The 24581-nt window shown below is 37.0% G+C and overlaps 1 protein-coding gene across 4 annotated transcripts in view; it reads right to left on the bottom strand.

Annotated features, from left to right (window-relative positions):
• SMPD3 (sphingomyelin phosphodiesterase 3) overlaps window positions 1–24581 on the bottom strand; it is a 115719-nt gene that overhangs the window by 49948 nt on the left and 41190 nt on the right. Inside the window, exon 1 of one of the 4 annotated variants that reach the window (XM_061469003.1) lies at window positions 10485–10560. The exons of the other annotated variants lie outside the window; for them this stretch is intronic. The gene's annotated coding sequence lies outside the window, so the exon portion shown is untranslated. Of the gene's footprint in view, window positions 1–10484; window positions 10561–24581 lie in introns of those variants that run through there. 4 annotated transcript variants of the gene reach the window in all.

A 24581-nucleotide genomic window follows, 5' to 3' on the forward strand; every position in this document is an offset into this window, starting at 1 on the left:
ATACTGATCTGAAGACCATTCTGGATGTACTCCTGACTGAAAATGGGACATTTGAAAACAAACGACTTCTGCATGCATACATTTGGCTCAAAGAACCACTTGTGATTACTACAGTAGTTACTACAACACAGCAATTGATACAAACCTCTGGCTATACTGGGAATTTAATGTGATCATGGCACATTTTAAATTGTGAAAAATTAGAATGCCACTGATCACGTTGTGTCAGCTTGCTGTTTAAGCATAAGATTTCAGTGTCTGAATGCTTTAAATAATTGCCATAAGGCAAGCTTTTTTTTTTTTTTTTCCCCACTGAAATAGAATCATCTCTGGGTTAATCAGAATAACCAACAAACCATACATACTCTGGTTACCAAGCATGTACTGGTATCTTGGTTGCCTGGTACTTGGTACTTCAGTGGACTAACTTCTTCAATTCAGTCATCATGTAAAAAGACGAGAGCTTTCAGTTAGTTCTCCTCTTATTACATCTTTGCTTGTTTTTACAAAATACACAGTGCTTCATGTTAAAATACCATCAGCAGAAGAATCAAAACAGAACTTTATTACCATTAAGTAGTTGTTGCTGTATGTAAAAATTGTAACCCCTTACAATCTGATTCACAAACTACAGACTGCAGCATGTTTCCCAGACACTGCGAGGCCCTCACATACCAAATTATCACTGTCATCAGCATACACACTGATTCTTAAAAACAAAACACGTTTGTATTCGGGATACCTTCAGTCTGAACTCTCCAGTTACCTATAAAAGAGCTGATTGCTGTCTGAAGCAACACACTTGAGACTTCCCAGGAAGCACAACAGAGTAGCAGTCATCAGCTGTAACTCTAGCAACCACAGAGAGGCTGAGGAACAGCTGAGGAGGTTTATTTGATATTGTGCTTCATATGAGGCAGCTGAAAACTGATGAGGTTTAACTATTGTAATTTCAGTTTCACATGGTGAAGCTAGGAGAGAGTTTATGCTTTAATTCAATGGAAAAAAAAAGAAATCTCATATTTGTAAATGGATAATCTAGGCAATGCTCCCATCAAATACTCACAGTGATCACAATGCAGGATGTATGACTTATCTTCCTGTTTTGCTTTATGATACAAATCTGTTAGCCCTAGTTTTTAGTGATTTACTAGCTATTGGACATAACTGTCCCCATTTCTTGTACCTATGGTCTATAACCACATCTTTTTTTCCCCTTAGTGAAATCCTTTGAATCTCATTTCTCATTTGAGGAGTATACCTATATTATTATTGTTGTTGTTATTATTATTACTATTATTACTACTATCTTAAGGAAATCCCAAAACAGGCACAGGTTAGGTATACCTACACAAAAATGATCATCACACACAAAAGACTGTGCCATTTACACAGTAGGAAACCTGAATCTTACAACATGCCTTATTTATTCCTCTGGCTAACCATTCTCTCTTTCACAGGTTTCTTTCAATGCATGCAGATATTTAAGTACTGTTGATATATCTAGTTTCTCCTTATTTGTATATAGCATATAACTGCTTTCAAGTTAGCACTTTTACAGAGTTCTAGATTTAAAACCCTACCTTTCAAGACAATCAGAGATGAGTATCTTGTCACTAGGTTTCATCTCAAAGAGACAGTGGTAATAATGGAATTAAAAACTAACTGAACAGTCAGGCCAGGACTAAAGGGTGACCTCCATAGCAGCCTAACACTATAATTCTAAATAACTTGTATTACTTATTCACCGCACCAGGAGGATAAACTTAATGACCAGAGTAATGACCAGGTAATGGCAACTAAGATAGTACTTATTCACAAACTTCATGCCTCACTGTTTCCAGTATCTCTCTACCATCCATGGTCCCAATTAATAGGCTGCCTCACCTTTGCCTTCTTGTCACTGCACAACATCAGCAGCTGAGACAGGGGGATGCAGCAGCAGGAGCTAGGGCAGAAACACAAAGCAAAGCACATTCCTGCTCCTGCATCTGTCACCTGTCCTCAGGCGAGCTCTTGGACCTCACTGTGCACCTCCTCATTTACTGTCCAATTTCCCAGTCCAAGCTGACAACCTGCTTGAGATCTGTGCTATGCTAAACCTTGAACTTATGCACAGCTTGTCAGGGAGGCACCTCGCTGATCAGGAGACCAGTGTCAGCTAGTGAGCCTGCAGCCAGTCGCCTTATCAGAAGACAGGCTACCCTTTTAGAGTAGACAATTCTATTCTTTTGGGCAACAACCAGCTGTGCAATGCTAGTCAAGCAGCTTTCCCACTTGCTTTCTTGCCCTGTGTCTCATGCCATAAGCCTTCAGGAGTGCCATAACTGTCTACCTTGGATGAATTATTATTCATTGTATAAGATTTCTCATCAGATATCTAAAAAGCTATGTTTCATACTCATCACAATAAAACCTGACATATTTTCATCAATATGTTTGTTGTATTATCATTCAAAGAGGTATATACAGTTATGGTTTGAGAACAACACTCAGTTCTGAAATAGCACTCTTCATCTGCAGATCAGTGCAAATGCAGTTGGTAATTCAGCTTTTGTGAACAGGTCATCAGCATGACTGGCATATTAACATCTCAGCCAAGGAACACTTACAGGCATTCTTTTAAAGGTTAATGAAATGCCTCAATATGTACTTCAGCAGTTGATTATTTTAAAAAAAAATAGTTAAACGCAAATGGGCCTCACTTGAATTTTAATTCAAATTCTGATTTTAATCAAAGCAGTTAATATAGGCGTTGCCTGATTGTTATGAATATATGCTTGCTCCTGATCCTACTGTAACCTGCTTAGATTTGTTCAAATTAATTGTGTATGGTGTCACTGATTGAATTCCCTGGGAAAGGACACAATACTGATATAATGACTAATTCTCTCAGCTTATTGATTCCAACTTCAGAATCATCACCTCAGTACAAATGTAGACTACATGAAAGACAGACGCTATGCTTGGTTCACAGAGAAAGCCCATATCAAAAGTAGCCCACAGTAGCCATAACTATTTAACATTAAAATTGTATGCTGTTCTCAATTTTACATTGTTTTGCCACCCACCAAAATAATTTTATGACAAAACAAGCAAATACATACAACCCAAAGTTCTATTTGGAAGCATTCAGAGTATTAAAATATTATTCACTGTAAACATGCATACTGGAGTCCTCCAACAAACTGTCATTGCGAACAGATCAAAGAACATGAGTTTGAAGATCTAAAGACTAAGGGAAACAACAGGTTTATCCAGACAGCTTACCTGCTGCTACCCAACAGCTACAGTCATCTTTGAGGGCTACTCAGAAACGCATTCCCAGACAGATCAGACCCTTGAGGTAGAATTGCATCATTCTTTGAGTCATAACCTCCCAGGAAACTGAACCCTTACATTCACCACATTCTCAGCAGACAACCACCTAGCATTTCAGCTACAAGAAGAGCCCAGACCATCTTGTACATATGCCTTTTTCAAAATGAACACTGTCTTAATTGCACATGGGAATATAGGAAAAAGAAGAAAATAAACATAAATAAATAAATATTTAAAGGGGAAAAAAAAAGCTTCCAAATTCTTCCTGTATCTTACTGAGGGAAAACATAAGTGTTAGGGCCAGCTTATCCTTGCTAAGGAAAAGGGAATCTTCTAAGGAAAAGGGTTCTGGAGTGTGTCTCTCAGTAATTTCTGGGGATTTTATTTTTAACCAGGAAAGGTTTGTTCAATCTAAGTCTGCTGAAATTCCTCAATTTATGTCTGGTATCACACCCCAAGATACTGGAAATAAAAAGCTCTGTTGGCAGTCAGCACAGACCACTAAATGTTGTCAAAGGGATTACTTAAAGCTACTCCTTCCCTGTCTCCTGAAGAGAGAACTTAGAAAGAGGTAACCCTTTGAATGCAAACAACAAAGCAGTGTGAAACAATAAAACACAATAAAGAGCAAGCAATATTATTTTCATTTAAAAAATGCAAGAAGCCTCCAACAAATAATACTGCTTGCTTCAGTAGCACTCACTGCCCATCTTTCTCAAGAACAAAGCTGATACAATATTATTCTGTGCTAAATGCTGTTGAGCAATTTTAAAGTGCTCAGCAGTGTGCATGGTTTGTCAGATTGGTTGTTTTACATACTTGCACTGGAAATGCTAAGAAAACTATTTCCCCCAACAGTACAGTTTTTAGAACAGATGTAGATAGTAACATGCAAAAAAACCCTACCAGCATAGAGATTACACAACGTATGAGAGATGAAGCAGTATCTGCTTCTATTTCTGTGGTGGTGTATTTCTTTGCAAGGGTTGGGAAAGAACAGACCTTGACAGAAATGTTCTGCATAAGGAAGGAAAAGAAGGGCTCCACATTCACTAGAGAAGTACACAGAGGTTTGGGGATAATTGTTATTTATTCTGCTTTATTTTTTTAATTACCACCTGTTTTAACCTTCTGAAATTTATTATCTAGTGTTCTGTACTTCCTGTACTGTGTGCTGACTTTATGGAAGCATGAGGCAACCAAAAATATTTTAATTGAAATTTTTGTTTGCATCTACAAATTTATTTAATAACTTTCTATTTTACTGCCTGCTCTAACTGTATATTACCATATTTTTAAATGACATTTTAAATAAGACTTTAATTAATTTGTGTTACTATTGTAAATTAAATAAGTAGGGGAACTATATAAATTAAATGTGACACTTGGAAACAAACCTTACAATCTCTGCTAGGCAAAATTCCGAATGAATAAAGCTTTATCTGAGCTATATCTAAATAAGAGCTAAAGGAGAAGGTGACAATTGCCAGCTCTTAATAATAAATAGCTTGTTTTTTTAAAAATCATTCTAATGCATATGCTTTTTCCAAGATCAATTAACTTCTCTAGTTATCACTCAAAATCATCTGACAGCAAGAATTACAATCCTTTCAAGATACAAAGTGAGCTGAATAATCTGTACACACAGCAAGAAATTACTTAAAATCCATAAGGCACGTGCACTTTAATAATACAGTTATGATAAACGACCTAACCTGAGTTTTAGATCTTCTATTACTCAAGCACAATCTGCTCCTAACACCTCAACAGATCAAGTACCCTCAGTGTGAATACACAGTTGCACCCATCAGCAGACCAACAGTCACATTTTTAGTCTTAGATGTTTTACTCTGTCAGGCCAACTTTTATCTTTGCATTTCTGCTAGCAGCTTAAGTCTGAGCAAGTGGGAATTGTACAGATCCAAAGACAGAATTCGTCCAACCAGTCCTAACTGTGTTATGTGTTTCACAGGAACAGATTATGATGCTTGGCAACTTTGCAGTAATGAAGCCAAAAGGCAGGAGCTGGGAGACATGTCAAGAAACAATTAGGAGCATTGGAAAACTTGTCTTCAAGAGGGGAACTTTGTACCATGCTAACCATGCTCATGACTTACTTCCCACACCCAAGACTGCATCTGCATGGACTGATGCGTGTGTTAGGTGTGCATGGACTGTCATGTTTGTATTTGTATATATTAATATAGACTAGCAGAACTGTTCAGCTGTTTTATGACCACTCATGTAAGAGCTGTAGGAAAGAACTGCTGGATTTATTGTCATGCATATGTGCATGTTCAATACTGCCAGTCCATCCTCCTCCACAGTATTACATTATTTCTTTCATTCAGACAAGGGCAAAGTATTTTTACTTTATGATATAAAATTTCCCTAAAAACAATAGAAATAACTAAAAGTAATCACAGATAATACGTGAAGAATGAAAAATACCTAATACTCTGCCAGAGTCTCTCTCTCTACTGTCTATAGAGATCCCAAGGGAAAAAGAGCAGGGAAGAGGAAATTTCCTCATGCATATATCTCTTCTGGAGATTAATTCAATGTAGTATGTGTCCCTGTGGATTAAGAAACTTCAATACATTCACCTGCTCATTTTCTCAAAAATATGGAAAAATTCTGTGTCTTTCAAAAGACACTCGGACAAAAATAAGAATCTCACTCTTTTGAACTAAACAACAAATACCCCCTTTATGGCTCTGAAAATCTCCTCCTATTAAAATAAACTGAAATGCTACCTAATGGGTGCTGATTGGCACAATGTTACAGTAACACACTCAGCTTCCTTCTCTGAAAAAAGAGATGCTGGTTTTAGAAATTAACTTGAACTCAACCCACTAAAAATTGCTTACAATGAATAGCTGCATTACTAGACCATCATCCTTTAATAACTGTTACTTCATATTCATCATAAAGATAATTTATCTTACAAAATGCAATGTCCTTTGTAGCTCAAAATGACAGAGCTGTGCTTTGGATAGCCATTCTTCAGTAGCCTTGATGTTCCTTCCAAACAGTGAAGATGTTTATATGCACTATGTGCCAATGAGTGGCTCATTGCTGCTTTCACAAATGCAGTTGGCAATAAATAAACTGCAAATAAACGGCAAAAATTTGCAAGTCTTCTGAATTCTATTCTCAGTTAACTGTAAGTGCTTTCTTTTTTCTTGAAATCTGTATGCAATTCATTACACTTTAGCTTTTCTTGGCCACAATAAAATCTGAAACAGTAGTTCATTTTTTTCTTAATTAGAAAGATTTTTCAGTTTATTAAATATTTAATAAAGTAAAATAGACTTTTTAATAATTATTATTAAATAAAGCATTTCCCGTATATTAAATATATGAGAAGTTCTTTATTGCCTTTGGCAAGGGAGGGTACATGAAAAACATGCACTTCTGTGGGTCTTTCTGTACCAGCTCTGTTTCTGTCTGTGTTGCCTGCTATTGTGAAGGCTTTGTATTTCATAACCCAGATGGTCCCTTCTGGTCTTAAATTCCTTAAAAAGGACACCAAGTACTGTAAGCTGATGCCACATGGCATATAAAAAAAAAATAAATCTGAAAATTCTTTAAAATCTCATGCAGTTACTGAGCAAGTTTTAGAGCCATTAATTTCACTAAATGAAAACCATGTTTTCAAATGCAGTTTGGGTAAAAAGCTCTGAAATTTGAAAATTTAGCTAGCTTTCTATTAAACAACACAGGCATAAATGCATCTTATCTCTCCCCAAGAATGTGTAGCATAAGTACTATGATTATTGAAAATATATGCATTGCTGACAATACAAAAAAAAAGCAACTTTTTTTTTTTGACACAACAACCCTAAAAATACTCACCAAGATGTATTTTTATGTGGAGATAAGTATTTGACAAATAAAAGAAGAGCAACCCCTCATCACTATTACTATGATTTACATCTTGTCCTCAAGTTTTACACCTTTTTGAAGCAATACAATGGCACGCAATATAAGTGAACAACACAACTGATTTTTATGTTAGAAAACATGTTTGTAGCCCAAGAGTAGTATTTGTTCCTGTGCATATTCTAATCTCTCATGGAAGTGATGCTGGTAATGGGTAGCTCAAAACTGGTAAGAACTTTCACATAGATAACCCTGACCACACAAAACCATCATTAAAACGATGCCAAAAAAACATAAGTAACTTCAATAGGGATCCAAGTCAACGTGGTTTGGAAGCTAGGAATAGGTTAGTAAGGAAACATATGAAGAAAAGGACCAAATCCAGCTCACCGTCATAGAATGGTTTGTGTTGGAAGGGACATTAAAGCTCACCCAGTTCCAAGCCCCTGCCATAGGCAGGAACACCTTCCACTAGAGCAGGTTGCTGCTGCCAGCCCTGTCCAACCTGACCTTGAACATTGCTAGGGATGGGGCAGCCACAGCTTCTCTAGGCAACCTGTGCCAGGGCCTCAGCACCCTCACAGGAAAGACCTTCTTAAAGGAGCGTGACCAGCAGGTCGAAGGAGGTGATCCTGCCCCTCTACTCTGCTCTTGTGAGACCTCACCTGGAGTATTGTGTGCAGTTCTGGTGTCCTCAAAATAAAAAGGACACGGAACTGTTGGAACAAGTCCAGAGAAGGGCCACGAGGATGATCAGGGGACTGGAGCACCTCCCCTATGAAGACAGGCTGAGAAAATTGGGGCTGTTCAGCCTGGAGAAGAGAAGGCTGTGTGGACACCTCATAGCAGCCTTCCAGTATCTGAAGGGGGCCTGTAGGGATGCTGGGGAGGGACTCTTCATTAGGCACTGTAGTGACAGGACAAGGGGTAACGGTTAAAACTTAAACAGGGGAAGTTTAGACTGGATATAAGGAGGAAATTCTTTCCTGTTAGGGTGGTGAGGCACTGGAATGGGTTGCCCAGGGAGGTTGTGAATGCTCCATCCCTGGCAGTGTTCAAGACCAGGTTGGATGAGACCTTGGGTGATACGGTTTAGTGTGAGGTGTCCCTGCCCATGCAGGGGGGGTTGGAACTAGATGATCTTAAGGTCTTTTCCAACCCTAACTATTCTATGATTCTATCATTCTAAGATATCACCTCAATTGTCCCTCTATAGCAGCTTAAAGCCATTCCCTCTTGTCCTGTCACTCCATGCCTTCTACAAATTTCTTTCTTGTAGGCCCCCTTTAGGTATTGGAAGACAGTTATAAGGTGTCCCATGAGCTTCTCTTTCCAGACTGAGCAACCCCAGCTCTTTCAGCCTTTCTTAAACATGCAATAAATATGGAGACATGCACTGGAAAATTCAGTACACATTTATGTAACAGTCAGCAAGGCACCAGAACACTGCTCTCTGTAAGGCACCTCTTTCAGGGCACACTGCTCACAACTGATCCTTTTCAGGGATTCAGATCAGGCATCCAAACAATCATTATGGCCTCCTTATGACTAAGAATGTGTTTGAGAAAGCATGAGTTTGTCTGTAAGTAAATAACTATTAGATTAAGAATGTTTTCACTGAAATTGTAAAACCAGTATGAAGTTTTATCAAAGGCTTTCCAACTGAAAAGCCTTTCTAAGTCACCTTTGTTTTCACAGGAAGGCTTTTCAAAAATCATAAATAACAGTTTGGTGCTGAGATGCCTTTAAAAATATCTTTGACAGAAAGCCACCAGTGAAGTCACTCAGTGTTACAGCTCAGAACTTTTCCAACACTACAAATCACTGCTTTGCTCTTCTTCTACAAAGAAGATCATAGATTTATGCAGTTTCTTGGAATTGAGAATGAAATGTACCCCTCCTTACACACAAAGCATCAAAGCTGGGATTTTGTAGTATCCTTTGAAGTCAAGAGCTAAAAAAATACTCCATCTTTACATTACAGTGTTCAGAGAACTTAACTTTTATGCCAGTTTGTAACAGTGGTAACAGTCCATCCTTCCCTTCGAGTTGCAGACTGATCTACTTCAGCAAGACAAACAAAAGTTTAAAATAAATAAATAATTTTAAAAATCAGCTTTAAGGTTAAGTGCCTTCTAACTAGTGGGACAAGCAATGATACGCAAGCCATTAGGATCTTATCTCAAATATAGATCTTTGTAACTAGTAAGTGTGTATATGTAGCCAAAGCTTAAGTTACTGGATGTTAGTTCTACCTTTGGAGAAACAAATTTTTTTATATATCAACTGGATTAGTAGAGAGGAATAGATTTTTAAGGTTTAGTATCACCTTTGGGCTGAGACCAAGTATCATTTTCAATAGAAATGGACTTTATCACCAAAACCATTTTCAGTGTCAGCCTTTGAAAACTGATCTACTTCCCTTTTCAAGGTCACTATTGAACTGGAAGCATTTTACAGTGATCACTCTCATTTAAAAAAAAAACAAACAAAACCAAAAAAAACCCCAAACCAACAAAAGCAAACAAAAAACAACACACAAAAACCAAACCAAACCAAAACCCACCAGAAAAAAAAAAAAAGCAAAACCCACAGCAAAACCAACCTGTTCCATTCTTACCCCTCATCACTTGCTGGCAGAGCTATGATAAGTGAGACCATTTTCAAAATTATTTGCTGAAATCAGTTTCTAGAGGCAGAAGCAACTATCATGTGATACAAATGCAAGCATAGCCAACAGATTATTGTGAATCTCAGAAGGCTTTCTGGAAGAATTAGACGAAGCACTTGAAACATTTTTACCTAAAAATAAAATAAAATTTAAAAAAAAAAAAAAAATCTAGAGTTGGAAGATACTTTCCCCTTTTTTATTTTCTTTTGATCTAAACTTTTAGTACAAACTCTATATATAGAGTTCATTCTATAGACAGAATCTGATGAAGCAGATTACTTTTCAAGTGGAACCCTATAATAGTAAGTGTTGCTCAACTGTTAAGGTAAAGCCTAATAAGGACTCTGTAGAGAACTGTCCCTCAAAGGAGTATTTAATCCACAGTAATCAGAGTACATATTCCAAATATTCCTGAACCCAGGACAACACTGTTTTCAAAACAGGCATTCCAGTTGCCTTAAAGATCAGCTTTCATTTAAATGAAATTGCAAAATGTTACAATGAAGTTTGCACAGAAGAATAATAATTACACAAAAAGTGCACAAGCTTGGGGGAAATCATGTTTCTAAATCTGCGTGAAAGAAAGAAGTAATGTGTTTGACACCACCTTTTTGTAGCATTAATCTGCTTTACAATGGCTGTTCTTGCAGCATATCTAAGTGCTGAAGAATCTAACTACAAGTTCATTATACTGCTGCCACATCTTTCCTTAAAAAAGAAAAAAAGAATAAAAAAGTATTTCACCCTGCTTTCTGTGTTCAGAGACATACTGTGCTCTCTTTTACCTAATTATAGGACTGTAATGAGTTGCAATTAATTTACATACCTTAGTCTCTTATATGTGCTCTCAGGTGCTTTTAGAATGCATTATTCCATCACCTAAAACACTGCATGGGGAAGGGAGTATGGGTGATTAAGGGCAGATAAAAGATTATTTTCTAAAGATGACCTGGACAGGTAAAAAACTGGCTATGACCTGACAGTAAACTTCTATTTTTATAGACAACTGAAAGCCATTTCATTACTTAGCTTTTAGGCACCTGGATTACAGAGAGGAACCCTCTGAACTAGACACCTATGTTTCCCAGACAGGCTGTCTTGAAAGGTACCTTTAGAGTTTAGAATTCAAAATAACTGGTAAAATAAACAAGAAACTAACTAGAATTAGCCCTTTTAAAGATACTGGTACTTGGTTGAAACTCTGACAACCATCTTGCAAGGCTAGAGAAAACAGTGCCACCCTCTTAGCCTCCAAAGCCTTGTCTATCCATTGCAGACAGCCACTGGTACTCTTTCAAATGAACAGAGCATAGCTCAGCTAAAGGCTTTATTGAGAGCACCCATCTAGTGGGGTATACTCAACTGTACAGTTTGTGGACAATGTGACTACATGGAACAGTCCTGGAAGTAGGTGTTAGAACACAGCCTGGAGTCCTGTTCTCTTACCTCAAGACACAGCACTGTTCGTGCCTTAAAGCTTAAACATTCTCTGAAAAATCATAGGGAGAAAATGCCAGATCAGAAAGACCACCAAAAAGTTCTCATGGCAATAATCAGAGCTACAGCACCAGTAAGCTGCTGATGTATGATATTTACTTTCTCAGCTAGTTTTTCAAACAATCTCTCCTAAGCATCTCTTGTTTACAGTTTTCTAGTATCAGCCCATGACAGCTGTTTAGCTAATGATTTGTTCACTTTCCCTGTTCGCCCATGGACTTATCAATATGGTCAGGTTTGGGTTTTGTCCTTGACAGGATCGAGGAAATACTAGCCCAAACCAAACCAGTACACATCATTGCCTATAGAAACTACTTGTCTAAACACGTCCAAAACACAGCAGAAGACAGTGAAATTACTCAGAGAAATATACAAGGAGAAAGGAAAATCCCCAAATTTAGAAAACCTAAAGATTTTCCTAAAGCAGCAGCACTCAAATACACAGAGATAGGAGGTCGTCGTTCACTGTCACTAAACAGAACAATAGAAACAAAGATATAACAACAAGGTTCTCCAAAATACATCCACATCACAACTTTCATCTGTTTTAATATGGCGGATTCTTATTCAAGGCTGCCAATCACAGCTACCCTAATAGGCTGGGATAAAGGTCAGAGGAGCAGCAAGCACACAGGTCACCTTAAAAGGCGTAGAAAATAATGACTTCAACTGCAAAGGGTCTTTCCTAATGCATATATAAACTAAGTAACATTTGAATTATTATGGTATGTGTTACTGAAGTCAAAGCTTTGCTCTGTCAGACATACAGATAAGCACCAGCTGCTAAGTTTGCAAATATCACCCTGCAGCTCTAGATTTGAACTTGGGTCCAACAGTCTTTACTACTGGCCTTTCACATTCTTGGTTTAAACTTTGTAAAATTCACTGTCCTTCTCTATTAGTTTTGGTTTTTTTTTCATTTTTAATATTTTATATTAATTTGGTGATATATATAGAATTAGGCAAGAGGTTATATAGAAAGAAAACTTTGATTTTAAGAATATCTTCAATATACAAAGTATTAAAATATTTAAATAAAATTAAAAGGTAATTTGTGTAGTACAAGCCTGCTACCCATATGCAAACCTAGAAAGAAAACTGATGTGTTTGTGGAGGGGTGAGGAAAGAGTGTTAGGAAAAAGATCAACTTGATGAATTTTTCTCCTAACAGACACACTCCATATGGTTACTTACCTACTACAGTATCCTTTCTTTTTATACATTAAGTAACTGTGCTTTTTCCGTTTACCGTCCTCAACGAATTGATATAGTCCCACATGAAAATATGCTCCAACAGGGGATGTTATAATCAAATACGCAAGTCTTTCACACAAGACATTTGTAAATCTCTTCCGGTTATATTCCATAATCTGTGGATCTCTCTCCGTTCTAATTTGGGTTCTCTCCCACTCCTCTCACTACCCCATTGTTACATCAACTTCAGTACTCAATTTCACAGATTAACAGACTGTAAAGCAGGTCTAAATAAAATCACTTCACGTACATTATACAAATCTGAAGTTTATTCAGTTATATTTAAGAAGAGTAGGAAACACAGGGAAATCAGGAGAGGAAAAAAAATATCAGGGTTCCAGTAAAATGTGGAAAGGCACTAGAGAACATGAAAGGTTAATCTAAATAGTGGTATTGGAAGATTTTCTCAGCATCATGGCTTAGACTTTCAAAGAAACAAGTAGAGCTTTGGAAAAGGAACAGATATCCAGGGGAGATTCTACTACTGCAGAAACTAAAACCTTGAAACTAAAAATCTGAATTCTTGAACTTAGCCTTTGTCAAAAGATGTCTTTGTATAACACAGCCTTGCTTACACGCATCATTCAAGACAAGCCACAGAGTGCCTAGAGTCCTCTTATAATAACAACACCCATCAGAACAAATTTGTGTGACTATAATCACCAAGGAATGGAGACGCAATGCTGGTAAAAATTACCGCATAGTTAAAAGTTAAAAAATTACATAGGTGCAGGGTATATGTTACAGGGAGTTTTCCAGAAAACAGAAAAAAAATCTTTAATTTACTGACTGCACAGAAAAACAGCCACTGTCCTTGTACTGAGATCTTTGTATTATTCACCTAGTTTTACAAATAGTGCAGAAAGAGTACCCATCTTATTACATATAGATTCTCAATTCTCTGGTTCAAGAAAAATCATTAGAAATTTAGTGATTCCTCCACTTCTATTTCAGCGATTTACACATAAAATCAAACTGTTAAAAATTACACTTGCTGACAGTGAGTATGAAAGTTTTTGGGAAAAAGCTCAGCGCATTTCCAAGATCAACTGATCAAGTGCTTTCAGAATCCAGCAGCAAGACAGGAACCTTAGCAAGAGGACTGAAATCAGAGTGCTAATGAAACACATGTTGCCATCAGAGTACGGACAAAAAAGTGAAATCCTATTATGTTTTGTTATTACTAAACCCTGCATGCCTGCATGTCCATTTGTGCATGCAAACACAGCATAAGCTTTAAGGAAATAAAACTACGACAGCATAAGCAAAAAAAAGGTAACATAACTGCATAAACAAATAAAGAGAAAAATCCCACAGCATAACCTCTCCTTCCCAGCTTACAATACAATAGGCAGTGAAATAAACCCCTGGGATAGAGCTTTCCGCTGAAATGTTGTCTTCTCTTTCGTAGACCCACTTTCTATACATTAATGTTGAAGTGTTTTAGAGTAGAGAATCCCTAAACAAAATGGAGAATGTCTAGTAACACCTCTTACAAATCTGTTAGTCTTTCTATGGTGAAGACACCATGCATGATTGCACATCAGCTGGTCATTTCCTTACATTGACCACCCTGTATTCTGCATCATTTTATTTCATCAGCTCTCCCATCCAAGTTAGTATTACTTTTACTGCCACTATTTTTTCATTAGTTACATATTTCCTTCTCTTTCTCCATTATAATCACTCATATTTAATTTAGCTATTCCTCTATATTTTGAGGGACTGATACAAATTTCCACTTTAATAAGTTTATTCTATAAACATACTGCAGATAACAACTGAAATTACTTGTGTATTAGGACCAACCCTACCCAATAGTCAATAGACTATGCTGATACTGTTGCATATAATTTTTTTCAAAACGAGCTGCATTAATGTTATTTTAATTCTTGAATACTACGACTCTAGTCTTCATAGCTAAACATCTTCAACAACATTATCATTAAACAGCATTAAATTACATAACAATTATGTAAAATTTCCAAGTACTCTGACAACTAACATTGCCCCCAAAAAATTTTAAGTACTGGCATTAACTGTGCAAGGCCAGGCTGGCCAGAGCCTTGAGTGACATGGTCTAGGGTAAGGCATCCCTGCCTATGGCAGGCGGGCTGGAACGAGATAATCTTTCCAACCCAAACCCTTCTGTGGCTCTATGATTCTAAGACACCCCTCAAAGAAACACTGAATATTTAATTTGAAGAATTTGATGCCTCATTAAGTACAGCTACCTTATTACCAGTACCAACAGCAACATAAGACATTCAGGCAGCTGAGGGATTTTCTCATTTTGTCAATACCTAGCAAGATCTGCTAGCAGTGTTGAAACTGCTTTCCTAAGAGCAAAAGCAAGGCATCAAGCAATACTGAAACCTGTCAGTCAGTATGATAGGAAAACTCAGAACTACCTTCCCCGATACCAGAAATCACAAGCACATTATAGAGGCCTTAATTATTTTCCCGGACATATAGTTCAACTCTAGTTTTTTTGCTTGGGCAGTAATTAAGTAAGGAAATTTTATTCTTAGATTTTGGAATTGCATAGGGATACTCAACAGGCTTTACTATCATCTTGGGAAGTTCTAATCACACAACTCTGCTGCACTGTCTTTACATATTCAAAGAGATTCCTGTGAGAGCAACGCGTTGCCTGTTTAATGTGACTGGTAACATTTACTATTAATGCCTACTGCCAGCACTGGATTATGATTAACTGTGTCTCTCTCCTTTTTAGCCCATTATTTGACTGCAATTTTCCCCTTCACTCTTCCTCTGCAGATCAAGGCTTATTTAGTAACATACAATCTCCATTTTAAGTAGACCCTTCAGGATTTAAGCCTGAAAGCAGCTCAACATATAGAGATAAGCACATGAGCACACGTTAGGATCAAGCTGCAAACACCAAGGTTCTGGTCTCTGTTTGCCAAATGAATCCACTACAACAAAAGTGAACTGACAATCTTCTGAAAATATTCCTGAAGAACATGGGAGTCAGTATCTATTAACTAGAGGTTGTAATATGCTTTCTATTTTTACAGTGCAGTTAGAATTAATATTTATGAGGCACACTTTCAATCAGGTGGTTAATTTCTGCATTCAGACAACCTGATGCATTTTAATTCAGAGGCATGTCTTCACTTCTGCATCAGAATACCACGCTCATTTCCTGTGTAGTGCAAGGTAGACAGATGTAGCGCATAGAGTTACCACTTACATCGTATTTCCAGGTGTTCTGCCTGGCAATACACAATGTAAAGATTAAAGTATGCTCTGTGAGGTGATCGGTGATTCACAATTAAAAGCTTTGCATTAACCACTAGTTAGGGCTAAAAATTTCAGATTAACTTCAGGAACATGTGACTCATCTAACTGTCATGTCCTGCTGTTGCCTGGCTTCTTCCCATTCAAGTAGCTGCAAAAATTTACTTTCAGTAGACAGTAATGCAATTTATACATATTGCTTTACAAAGTTATTACATTTGAGGCCTGCTCAGTTCATTAGCTAACATGACCAAATTAAAGGTTTTTGAAAAACAGTCTTCCTCTAAGCTGGGTCACAAATACCATAGCAGAGCTCTTTTTAATGTAGCAGCAGGTATGTGGTCATTCCACAAGGCAACATGAGTTTCATTTGAGTTCCAGCTGCAGAATTTAGCCTTACCCAATTCAGTTTTTAAAAGATCATGAGAAGTCCAAAGATGTAACATTAGAGCCAACAGCTTCCTTGCTTATGAGGAAAAAAAAAAAATCTGGCAAGTTGGTATGTGCTTATTGATGTTTTCATCAAGTGAAAAGTTCATTACATTTATAGTTCATCGAAAAACAATCCCTAAGGGCTACAACATAAAAATATAACCTGTTCAAGGGAATCTATAAAAATACAGAGAAGGTAAGTTTTAGTAACTTGTAGCTTCAGATCCTTCCCCTCAGTTTAGTTAATTGATACCTTTTACAGGAAAGAATTGGGGCTATGAAAATCTTTAAGTCACAATTACAACTCCTGTGCTTTCACAGTCAAATTTTGTGGGTAACTAAGCAGTCAGACTCAACTGCTAAAGGAATTTATACATCGTATGGAGTCACAGGAAAATAGCTTACTGTGCAAATGAGACAGTCCAAAACAGACCATCAGACAGATACCAAAGACAGGCAATTACGTACATCACATAAAATATATATTCAAAATTAGAGTCCATCATCCGTATATTGTTTCTGCATCTGTACTATACGTTGCTATAACAGCTGTTATGCAGCAGCTTCTAATTGGATTTTCTGCACTCATACCCCTTTCTAGTTTAGCCTCATTAACACAATGCTGGCAGATGTCAAAAACAACTTCATTGGGCCTGATGTAATATAACGATTTAAATACACGACGCTCTGGCTGCCATCTCAGAAAAGCACACCGAGAAGAAAACAGTGGTTGACAGGAAACTGTCAGATGCATTAGTATCTTAGGTATCTTTAAGTATTAATTACTAAGTCTCCAGTATACACAGTTGCACCTATTAGGTATAAACCACAGCCCCCATGTTTTGGCTTGATAAGCTTCTATCTACTAGCAGCCCAGTTTTTAAAACTTCGCTACAATATGTATTAATCCCTTTTATAATTCCACATAACTAACAGTAATAGATTTAGTCAGCTTTTTAGCTAACTTTTCAATGTTTAATAGTTACACTGGCAAAGTGCACTTTCTGCTGTACTGAACATTTCTTAGTATAACTGCTCTGGAAGAAAGGAAACCTCACTGGGACTTTATATAAGCACAGTTAATATTAATTTCACTCTGTTGCTTTATGCCTTTAGCAAAAAATCAGTATGCACAGCCATTTCAATTTAGATATTTTTAATTAGCTGTTATTGAGTTAAAGACTGCTTTCTTTAATATGACCCAAGAAAGATCTAAACAGACTAATAAATTTTGGAGGCGCATGACTGGCATTTCTAGTGCACAAAGCAACTTCCCAAGAGACTTGAAAAAGTGTTAGTAAAATATCCCACTGAATTTCCACTTATATAACCAACACAGACTTCCAAGAAAGTTCAAGCAAGTGAACTTGGCAAGCTCACCATGTTATGAACAGCTCTGTCTGTACTTTGCATGTATTTGTGAGTGGAGGACTGAGAGACAAACTGGTAGGAAAAAAAACAAAAAACCAAAAACAAGCAACTGAGCTTCTTAACTCACAGAAGGGATTTCCTTCAAGTAAGTTTGTGAACATACTAGACGTGCTTTCCAAAGCAGTCACTAAATCAAAATACTAAAATAGAACAACACTGTAGAAACTGTAACATACAATTCTAATTAAGATCTCTGAAGGCCACAGAGATTTACAACCTGCTTAAAAATTTACTGCGAACAGTACCCCCTAATCTCTTGTTGGCTCCCCAACTCAAAGATCAGCTGTAGAAGAATCACATGTAAGCACAGAAACACACTTAATTTTGTCCTGCGCCAGTCTCGTGCTATTTTTGCTAGTGGTTCCCCTGTGAAATATTTTGCTTATCCCCATATTGCCCCCCAAAATAGACTGTGCAAGTCCAAAGGAAACAAGAGCAGAGTACACCTCAAACAACTTCAGAGACACAACTACATGTCAGGCAGAATTTGAGTCAGAAGCCACATTTATCACATCATATCCATTTTATAATCCATTTTTCCTGGAAATTACTATACACTGTATGTTTTGAAATGCCAAGATTTCTCACATCCCACAAAAATAGGAAACTGTAGTGCGCACAAAGAGGGAGAAGGGAACAACAGAAAGACCAGATTAATCATAACATTAAACATACAAATGGTAAAATATAATGCACATGAAAGCTTCAGTGAACTGCCACATCGAATGGTACCTCCTATTTATCATGAAGAGCTTAATTTCACAGCATCCACCTCTGTGTGGCTACACCCCAGGGAATAGTGTTGGCATGGTAACTGCAGGCTGTATGGCTTCTTTTTTTTTTTTTTTCCCCTATTAGAAGGCGTGAAAATTTTTTTCTTAGCTTCAGGATCACGTGCAATTAAGGCTGATGTTTACTTGGGGCAAAAAGGAAAGGAAGGGGTTTGTTTGGGGGAAAAAGAAAAAATAAATTATACATATACATGGGTGTACTCCTCAAAACAGTGTCAAGAAAAACTGTGCACCAAAAGCTTTGTCAATCTGACCAGAGTCACATCAAGGACAGGATGGGATTTCATTTTTAGTCTGGTGCCTTCTTCATCAGATTCAGTAGAAAAGCAGAACAGTGGCCAGAATTAGAAAAAGGCCTTTAAAAATAGTTCAGTCTATTTTTTTTATTTATTTTTGTAAGAATGTTTTCTCAAATAAATTTGACCTAAGTTAAACTTAATAGCCACCATATTTGTAGATCCAGTTTTGTATACAGAAAAAATGTCAGGTTTAACAATTTTAAAACAAAGAAAAGTGTGCCTTATGCCATGCTTCCATTATTTTTTACCACAGAAGAGTAACTTGCAGAGTAATGAAACACTACGTATTAGAAGACTATCAGAAAACAGGTCTGGAAATCAAATGCAGTTTAGCCTTATCCCTAACTGTGGCTCTAGGATCCCCTCAATGACCAAGTGAACAATTTCCTATTAGTGTTGCCCGTTCTACATTCCATTTGCACAATATACATGAACTTGACCCAATCAAAGTTATTAGACAATGCTTGTAGTGGGAATGCTGTAGAGATGGTGAGAGGCTATAATATATCCCCCCATGACAAGTACCAAGGGAATTAAGTAATCTTGTCAATCTAAATATTTGAGTAACTTACTCTTTTATGCAAAGAAGGGTTTACTCAGTAGTTAGAAAACATGTTGAATAAAATTATACTCTACAGCACCTATAAGTGATGCCTCCTTGCACTATTTTGCACATAGTAATATTGCCATCTCTTCTTGCAGAAAACTCTGATACATTCTGGAAATTTCTGTGACTGCCAATTAAATGTTCTGTCATACTAGTATCTCAACTATGTTTTGTTCTTCCAAAGTATATCTCATTTGCCAGATGATGATGTAAGAAAAAAAAAAAACAGTAACAGAGTCTCTTTCTTTTTTAAAAGTTGAATCTATTTCAAAAGGATTTTATCCATTTCTTTCATAATGCAGTCAAGGCAACCATTAGTCAAATCTCAACTTCATTCCTTCCCAGTTCCTTACAGCTCTTAAAAAATAAGCAATACAATTAACAGAAGTGATTTGGCTGCTTGTAATATCTCTCCCATGTCTCAGTTCTTTCACTTTACCTGCCCTCTTCTCTAAAACATTAGATCCCTAAAACCACTGTCCTTTTTTTTCCTAGCCACCAATACAAATTAATAAATGTTCATGTTCACATAATTGAACAATTGCTGACAAAGGGAAGCCATAATGCCAGATCATTCATAGTGCTGTGAGCCTAATGGTTGCAGACTTAGCATGTATAATGACTTCAGGTGTTCAAGAGGGGGTGGTCTGTGGGTTTCATGCTATACTGTTACTGTTATAATTTTACTGTTCAATTTTATAAAACTCAAAATGGTACAACCACCTGAAAGCCAGTGATCGAGCAGTCAGATTATTACACTTCCTATTAGAAAGATGAATACTTTAAAACAACCACCCTCCCCCTCCCTCCCCCCCCCCCCCCCCCCCCCCCCCAAGAAAATCCTTTTATCGAAAACAAGAAGGTAAAACAGAGGTGATATTTTCTGTGTTGAATCACTTTGAAAATAAATGTTTATGAGATGAAGAACTGAAGCGGCCTAGTGCATTCACACTTTTAGTATCAGAAAAAAAACAAACAACAAACCAAACATGCAAACTTGTTCTGATTAGTACCTCCAATCCCTCCTTTTCTGGAGAGCCCAATTCTCACTACTGAAGGTTACTGGCAGCATGCTAGTTAAGCAAGTATGGCTAAAAGCCAATCAGAAACCCAAGTAAGTATTTAAGAGCTTTTCTTTCTGACTGAACAATAGGGTCCTTCACCTCCACTTGAGCTCTTGTTCAGCTTCATGAACCTCAAACTTTGCAGAGCTCTGCTGTTTCTTGTAGTGCAAGAGTCCAGGACTGTTCAAGGTGGGTTAGTTAACCAGTATTTCTGACTCACTGAGTTCTGTACAGTAGAATTTACCGTCTAAACATTGAATGACAGAAGTCCAAGTACAGTATCCACATCCAATGCAAGTGCATCTATAAACCTCTAGAAACTTTCACAGAAAAAGTTCAAAAACTGCTGATGTACATTCATCAGTTTATTTGCCATGCTAAGACTCTGACTAAAGGCTAAGGCCACATTTCCTTGTTACCTAGAAAGGCTGAGAGCAGTCAAGTAATGAAGCTTGTATTGTATAACTCCATCCTTCTAAAATTCAGAACAAAGACTCCTCTGCATATCACCAGGTTCTCTTAACCTACACTGTTCTTTGTTTTATGGGTTTTGGGGTAGTTTTTTTCCTGAATTATTAGGAAATCTAGATATATTTGTGACATGAGAGTTACACAGCTATATCTCAGTAGTGAACTGAGCAGTGTGTTCTGTTTCTCATACAAAACCATTTCTTTCTACAACTAAGAAAAAATACTACATCAACAAAAATTTAACCACAATTTTAAGACAAAACACCATGTACAGTTTTAAAACTGAATGCTCGAACAGTTAATAATTAAGCATCACTCAAATTACTTAAAACTAGATACACAGACTAGAAGACCTGGCTACCTGTGGAAGTTTCTTATCCAAATTACTGTTAGACCAGATTGACCATCACACTCGCATTTGACTGCAAATGACTTGATGTAATGGTATGAAACAAGCGATTTGTAAGCATTTCTAGATTTTATATATAAAGATTTCTTTTCATATACATGCTAGTCTTCACTGTCTACATTATTATGACCAGAGCCTTTCAATAGAACCCCTTACAACATGTTATTTCATAGCATGGCCTAATCATATGCTATATCAAAATAAGATTTGGTAAAGGCAGTACAGGAAATCAGATTACACTAATTCAAACACTGAATAAAGAATGGAATGACTGTCTTAATTCAGGCAATTTGAATTATTAATGAACTGTTTGCATCTGTAGAGATTTACTTTATTAGAAAGATTTCCTCAACCATCTGGATCAGAAAATTGGAACATTGACTTCTGAAAGGTCAGATGCACCAGGCTGGAAAGGGCTGCACTTTTCCAGAACTTATTTCCTTGATTCAAACAAAATTACCAGGAAGTCAATTCTGAGAAGTGGGTAATGAACTGCCACAGTAAAGAGTGGGATACTCAGATAGGAAGCTCAGATAGGTTTCAAAATTCCTTTTCAAATACCACAGCAGCAGAGCAACAGGTGCAATGTGAGGTTTGTAGCTGAGTTTTCTATATGTCTGTCACAATTCATAACTGAGCAGCCACAGTGAGAAAAGAAGTCCTGTTTTCTCCTGTCCCTGGTGTGCTCACCTTTCCGCTACAAAGAAAAGATAGTTGTGAAAGTTAACAGGCTATATCAAGTTTTAGTCAGCCCATTAACCACTTTGAGAACAAAGAATGCTTTTCACCCATTAATAAGTGCTGACTTTATTTGTTCATTCTTCACACTGAAGAATTCTAAGACTTACAGCAAAATACATACAAAAATCTTAGCTACAAAAACACTCAGACTATGTAAATCACCTGATTTACATATTAGTAGACCTCTAGGCTTACAATAATAATCTAATTTATTCTCTGTACCTAGCAAATTCTACTTAAAGAACAGCACTATTTGTCAATGTCAATTTGACTGAGATTTCCCATAAGAAACTCGTTGTTATTATTGCCAGTATGGCTAAAAGAAACCACCAATCCTTCGCATTAGATATTTCATCCCTTTAATCTTTCTGAATTATACCTTTTATTCTTTTATTTATTGACCTCTATGCATGCCATTCTTTCAGTATTGCCAATCTTTACAGACAGTTACTTCCACTTCAAGAGATGCCTTCCTTCCAATATTACTATTCTCCATTAAACTCGGAACAAGATTCAAATTTCACTTTATTTTGGAATGGCAATGAAGGAGATACTTCACTTCTACATAGCCAATAAATATTATAGAGATTCAGGTACGGAAATATAGGTGATCTCTTAGGGATTCCAAATGCTGTTTCTGCAGCCCTGATGTTACTCATGACCAGAGGCTGTCTTTTATGATAGTATACCAGATGCTACTAAAAAAATGCAGGTAACTGCCATATACACAGACTGTACTGTAAATAAGAATAAGCAATGATACTTAAAAGAAATCCAGTATCAAGCTTCAGAATTTTACCTACAAAAATTAATAAATATCCCCTGCATATATGTCTCACTAATTGCTCAAACATTCTATGCCTGGTAATCATACACCCCTCAGAAGGGATGCATAAAACCAGAAAATGCTGTCATTGATTTAGGCATACCAGTTGTATGTGTACTGTAAGAGAGTTCTGGTATTATCTGCACTAGAAAAAATAAAAAAATAGTCACTTTTCATGATGCTTTAAAGTCAGGTGGCTAATGGTACATGGATAATTTTCCTATCCATATTGTAAGAAAACTATTATAGCTACAGGATCCTGCACATTCAAGCACTGCAGCTTCTAAAACTATGTAAACAGAAATCTTGCAAGTAAGACAATCAGAAGAGAAAGGGACAGACAGTAGTAGCAGTCCAGCATCACTGAGGCTTAGAGTGACCACTTTCCTAACAGAGTCCCCCCTCGTCTTGTCGTATCCCACTGCATTTTTTTAAGTATCTCTTAAATGACACAGCAATTCTCATTATGCTCTTGGCAAATCTCTTCCATCAAATCAAGTATAGTACTCCCAATAGTAATCAAAAGTTATGTTTCCAAGCTGGATTCACCAGCACATTTGTCATAATAATAGATGCCTCAGATTTTCCTGATTATAAGTCACAAAAGCCAAATAAATTGCATTACATTCGTTTTGTACTTCCAGCTGCACCACTCACTCAACCCTGCCATTTGTTTCTGCAATAACTGAGATTCTCCACACTTTAGCATTTTTTCAGTTGTAATATTCTTAAAACAAACCAACCCACAAAATTAAAAAAAAAGAAAAACTTAACCCAGAAAAAAAATAAGCCAACATTTTCACCATCAATGTGTTTGCCATCTCATGAGAGACATGTTTACTAAACTTTCACAAATTTCAGCAATGCCTGCTGAAGAGGAAAGCTGCAAGAGAAACACAACAGATTCCTGCTGGAGAAGAACTGTGCAGCAAATGATGGCATTTTCAGAAATGTAGATACTCATCTTTGTTAAGCAAAGCATGAGGAAAGGTATGTGGCAAAGCATGGTCTTTAAAGCAGTTTTCAGTTATCAGGTAATTAAGGGGGTTACCTTACACTAATGCATCACTCTTGACATCCAGCTGTATGGTTTTGCTCTACCATCAAGTTCCACAAATCCTAGATGGAATTACTGAGTAATTTATTACTATGGACATGCACAGTCCGTAGTAATCCAGGCTTTATAATTAGTATCTCTGAAACTAAGTGCACTCTAATTTCTGTAGAAACTTCTTGTAAAAAGACTGCCATAAGCAAAATGGAATGTACAACTGAGTTCCAAGTTCAACAGTAACCAGAAACACTTGTCAGAACCCCTTTACACAGTTCCACACTGTCCTCTACAGAAGACTAGACAGTCTTATACAATCTCCACCTGAACTGTGTAAATGAACATGAGGTACAAAAGTGATAAGATGAAACAATGACTGCTTTTCATTCTGCCTCTGAACTACTTTTTTATGAAGCAGCCAGCCAGAAAGAGAGTTATACTCTTCTTACTACTTTTTCAGAGGCACTGATGCAACATAGAATCATAGAATAGTTAGGGTTGGAAAGGACCTTAAGATCATCTAGTTCCATCCCCCCTGCATGGGCAGGGACACCTTACGCTAAAACA

This window comes from Pezoporus flaviventris, unplaced genomic scaffold, assembly GCF_033815535.1.
Source record: "Pezoporus flaviventris isolate CSIRO_AGI_PZ_B2104156 unplaced genomic scaffold, CSIRO_AGI_Pfla_v1 ptg000054l, whole genome shotgun sequence".
Classification (NCBI taxonomy): Eukaryota; Metazoa; Chordata; class Aves; order Psittaciformes; family Psittacidae; genus Pezoporus; species Pezoporus flaviventris.